Below are 6,000 nucleotides of genomic sequence, written 5' to 3'. Positions count from 1 at the left end.
CGATGTCTTTTCCTTTTATTGTTTTCAATCTTTCTCTTCCAAACTCTTTTATCTTTCTCTTAACAGGTTATCTAGCATAGCTAACATTGAAAAGTATATATATATTTCAATGCAAATTTATACAACTTTCTATTTCTTTTCGTTTCCGTAAAAAGTTTCCATAATGTAACGTTCACAAACTGGTTGTTATGTAATCAGCCTCTGGCAGTTCCCAGGTTAAACTACCCTCCACTCCTACAAGTCCCACAGCTCTTCCTTCCTCCACTCCTACAGTTCCTTCTCACACTGAAAGGAAAGCTTCGATATACACACTCTCTCTCTCTCTCTCTCTCTCTCTCTCTCTCTCTCTCTCTCTCTCTCTCTCTCTCTCTCTCTCTCTCTCTCTCTCTCTCCCTTTAAGTTCCTACTCAATTATGTCTTAATGAGATTTGAAACTGCTGCTTTGATACTTGGCTTGGCAAACTGCCGGACCACCATACACAAAACAGCAGGAAACTGTATATAGAAAAATATAGATGTGGCATAGCCTTTATGCGTATAGAATTCTATATGAAATAAAAAATATAGCATCCAAATGGCCACAATCATGACTGAAAAAGCATAAAATTCAAACGACCCTTCTTGGCTCTTACCTTGCTCTACATAATAGATATAATCAATTAATCAATAGATATAAATTAATCTCGTGTGGCTTGCCTCGACGAATGAAATGATTATATAAACGAGAGAGGACAATAATGATTAATGGTTCTGATCTCCATATTGACCATCATAATGACATACAAGACCATAAAACATGCAAAGTTAATTGACAGCTTCGTACCTTACCATTGGCCCGAGGTACAATTAGGTGTTATGAACTAAAAGTCCATTATTAGATTAACCCCCCTCATTTAACGATCGTTAAGCCATTTAGCAAAGTCGTCTGTCATTTTAGCTAATTGTGGTAGAAGGCTGAAATGTTAAATTCATGTTATATAACATTTTATTGTGGTTGAATTTAAGATTTGTGTGATAGGACATGATTCTAAGTCCAAGGCTCTCTCTCTGGGCTTACAAACATCAAAATCTGTCTCATTGATAAAGGAAGATTAATTGTCTGTTCTCTTTGGCTCTTGTAGTCAAAGTAATTCACCAGAAATTAGAATTACTTTAAAAAGAAACTACATTGGTTAACCCAAAACTACATTGGTTAACCTTTGAGCTTGACAAACCCATCAGTTCACGTAAACCTTTTGATATGTAAAGTCATTATCTCATCAATCTAGTCCGTTTCATTGATCAACAACGCATTTATAGTAATTGAACTTGTTAATTACCTATGTTAAAAGAGAAAAACAATTAAGCGCGCAAACATTTCTTCAAATTTTTTTTTCTAGTTATTGTAACCCGTATGATTGAGTGAGCCATTAATGTCGTGTTACTAAACGATGTAAACAATGAGGGCGTCAGACGGTGTCCAGCTGTGGTCAGGTCAAGACGTTGGTCGTCTTGCTCCTCTCGCCTTTTTTTTTTTCTTTTTTGACCTTTAAAGTCAAAGGAAACTTAGTAAATTGCTGTCATAATTCTATTGCAAGTAAGGTTCTCCATGGACGAAGGTGTTTGGGTGTTAACTCTGTCCTCCTAACAGGTGAAATACGGTAAGAAACAAAGGTTTGGTGTAGTCTTGATCACCTTCAGTGTTTTCAAAAATATAATTAACATAGAAATAATTTGATGATAGAAATAAATTGAAGTCTTGCCGAAAGGCTTTTTCAAATGTCTAAACTTTAAATTCATGATATTGATTGTTAATGCATTTATCCCCCGTAACACTTAATATTGTTCAAATATTAATATTGTATATCATAGTATAACATTTTTTTTTTATCTTAAACAGATGAAAAAACATATGAATTTTACAGATATTAAGATATTTTCACTTTCTTTGGCAAATATTACTTAAAATGACACGGTTTCCTGATGATTTTGTTGGCTGGGGTATATAAACACACACACACACACACACACACACACACACATATATATATATATATATATATATATATATATATATATATATATATATATATATATATATATAGGATTTCGATGTATTTTATTTGTAAAACAGTAAGAAATCATTTGGACAATAGACCATCCACAGGTACGTAATATATATTCCTGGTTAAAGGATAAATGATAAATGAGATTAAGATTATTGTAAGGGATTTTATCATGCGATATATTATTATGTTTGACGATTCGTAAGCTTCTATATGTAACGGTATGCATTACGTATGTACATGGCAGCCTCTCTCAGCAGAACGGAGTACTAGATGGCAGGGTCCAGTGGGAAGATGGTTCACCTGTTACTCTTGCTCACAATCTTGGCCGGCTACAGTCACTCTGGTGAGCTGAGTGGTATGGCCAGCCATGTGTATGTGTGTGTGTGTGTGTGTGTGTGTGTGTGTGTGTATGTGTGTGTGTGTGTGTTGTGTGTGTGTTGTATATTATTCTTAGGTTTTCCTTGAAGCCACACGTCTTCATAGAAATCAAACGTACACCATTGAATTATTATTATCTTTTTTCTGTGTGTTGTTTTCTGTGTGTTTCTGTATATTTTTTTTTTTTTTACAATGGTTGTATCTGTTGTAATATTTGTTGACGTCTTTTTGAGATGTGTTTTTCTGTCATTCATGTCTGTTTTCGGTATATTCCTTCCCTGGTCTTCTCAGTACGTATATATTGATTCTATAATACACATTATGGCTATGTTCATGTTGCTATATCTTTATTTCTATATAGGTTATAACCACGTGAATATGTAGCTTTTTTTTTAATGAGCCATAACCATGATTTTATAGATATTGTTAGAATTTCTTCAGTTAATGATTGTACTTTTCATTCGCTTGTTCACCAGATTTTTATTTTACGTATTACCATTTACTGGAAAGTATCACCTATTTTCATATCCTTGTATTTGCCCATTTTGATTAATTAATAATTGATGTAAAGTGAAACCACAGTAAACACCAGAGACCTTTTTTGTGTGTGTATTTATAACTACAACGAAGAACTGGCACATGTTAATGTATATGGAGAGCACGGAGGCATTTTCATTTCACATAGCACAATTTCAAGGATATTTTTTTTGTATGTATATTTTTTTTGTGTGTATATATTTTTGTATGTATATTTTTTCTGTGTGTATATATTTTTTTGTGTGTGTATTTATAACTACAACGAAGAACTGGCACATGGTAATGTATGTGGGGAGCATGGAGGCATTTTCAATTCACATAGCATAATTCCAAGGATATATATTTTTTTTTCTTGCAGATAATGACCCACAATATGGTCAGCTATTTAGTCGTTGGAGTAGTTGGAGAGAGAAATAGATGGATAGATTCTCAAAGTGTGTGATGAATTGTTGTTTCTTCTTCTTCACCTCAGACAAAGGCCCTGGCTCAGCAGATGGTGTGGTCGTCTTCGATTTTTTACCGGAGAGCGACGACAAGCGTGTGGCCAAGGTAAATTTATACAACGGGTTGATGTCTGTGCCCCTTACATCTACCTACGTCAACCACGACCCAATAGATAACCCCGTCAACCAACTTGACGGAGAAGGTTGTAGTATCGTCTGGGTGTAAGGAAATAAACCCCAGCTCCGTTGATCTTTGAGGGAGACTCGAACGACCCTCTGGGCACAATGGTAACGACTCCTGTGTCTAATGGCCTGGTTTAAACATTTATTAATTCAGGGACTCGGCCCATCATAGCTAGGAAGTGTCTGGTCGTGCTCATGCGTCTTGCCATCGTGAACAAGGAGGGGTTGAACTGCCCAAGGTCCTATTTCATTTTCCAAACACTATATCAACAAATTCACCCCAAGTCAAGACGTCAGAAAGACTATGCTCGGGGTTTTCACAATCTTGGGGTGTTTATAGATAAACTAAGACGACATATTTTCATCACATTTATTTTTTTTTCAGAGTTCATGTATGTATATATTGAGGATTCGCTAAGAGTACATTTTGACATAGGCTCTTGTGAATGGAAGCCATTTCTCGGGTGGCACAGGTCTGCCTGGTGTGTAACTATTGTGTACTGGGCTGTTTTGTGTGTGTGTGTGTGTGTGTGTGTGTGTGTGTGTGTGTATGTATGTGTTGTTGCTGTTCTGAGTGAAGGAAAGTTATTTGCTTTAAAATACAGATTAGAAGGTAAAGGAAAATAATGAACGAGAGAGATGAACTATTAAAAGGTAAAACGGGGAAATTTGAACCCTTTGTATTATCACCCGATGGAGTTATTCAGTTCTGCAAAATATTAATTTGATACTATTACTACTACTAATATTATCGGGTATTGTGTACAATGTGGTCTTCATAATGAGTTCCTAATCACTTAATACAAAGGTAGTTATATTCACCAACTGAAAGATCATTAACTCCTTCCTCAGGTGTTGAAGGATAATTTTCTTAAGACCACATACACTCTCACTATACATGTGACCCATGATACAGAGTATTGTTCCTATAAGTCCACGGGGAAAATGAAACACGAAAAGTTCCCAAGTGCACTTTCGTGTCATAATCACATCATCAGGGGAGACACAAGAGAGAAATATAACAGTCAGTTGATATACATCGAAGAGACGAAGCTACGACGCCATTTGGTAAACATGTGATTGTCCCAAAACACTTGTTTTCATTTTCCCCGTGGACTCATAGAAACAATACTCTGTATCATGGGTCACATGTATAGTGGGAGTGTATGTTGATATACATCGAAGAGACGAAGCAAGGACGCCATTTGGTAAACAAGTGATTGTCCAAAACAATTGTTTACCAAATGGCGTCCTAGCTTCGTCTCTTCGATGTATATCAACTGACTGTTATATTTCTCTCTTGTGTCTCCCCTGATGATGTGATTATGACACGAAAGTGCACTTGGGAACTTGTCGTGTTTCATTCTCCCTGTGGACTCATAGGAATATCTAGATCACGCACAAAATTGTGATCCTTTCCAACAGGGTATTATATAGACTAACGTAACTTACTGATGACTTCATGTAAGAATTTCTCTTCTGTGTGATGTGGTCTTCATATATACGACAGGTGACGCTGGACTACGGGCTTGGGGCTCTGTCTATGCCCTGTACTGTGTGTGTGTGGATGCAACCCGGGTATAAAGCCACATCTGGACGTATCGTAACAGCGTGGGACGCCAACAACTTTGTAGCGATCAACAGTACGTTGCATCCACACTCCAAAGTATATCCTCGTTCACATAAAGTTTACCACGTCTGAGCTGTACAGATTGAGCGTTTGCTGGTCATATGTTTACAGAAGTAGGTTTTATTTATTGACGGATGTCCACGCAAAATGGTGTCTAAGGCATAAGGGATTGTAATGGCTGGATTGATGTAGTTAATATTTTTCTTCCCACCCTCTGTTGTAAGAAAATAACGATATATATATATATATATATATATATATATATATATATATATATATATATATATATATATATATGTATACGGGAGCGGGGGGCTGGAAATCCTCCCCTCTCATTTTTTTTTTAAATTTTCCAAAAGAAGGAACAGAGAAGGGGGCCATATGAGGATATTCCCTCAAAGGCCCAGTCCTCTGTTCTTAACGCTACCTCGCTAATGCGGGAAATGGCGAATAGTACGAATATATATATATATATATATATATATATATATATATATATATATATATATATATATATATATATATATATACCACTGATGTACACTTGTGTTTACCCTTAGATAATATCGTTTTCTATCCCGGTGGCGTTCGTAGGTGTTTATTGAATCGATCAACAGTTGATTAAGTCTGGTCGATAGCTTCACCTCTCACACTTTGACAAAGAAAATATATGTGTCAGGGGTGGAGGGAAGAAGAAGTGGGAGACCAAATTGGAGGTGGAAGGATGGAGTGAAAATGATTTTGAGCAATTGGGGCCTGAGCATACAGGAAGGTGAGAGGC

The sequence above is a fragment of the Panulirus ornatus genome, chromosome 39, assembly GCF_036320965.1.
Source record: "Panulirus ornatus isolate Po-2019 chromosome 39, ASM3632096v1, whole genome shotgun sequence".
In the NCBI taxonomy this organism is placed as follows: Eukaryota; Metazoa; Arthropoda; class Malacostraca; order Decapoda; family Palinuridae; genus Panulirus; species Panulirus ornatus.
Note: the sequence above shows the minus strand (reverse complement) of the source record.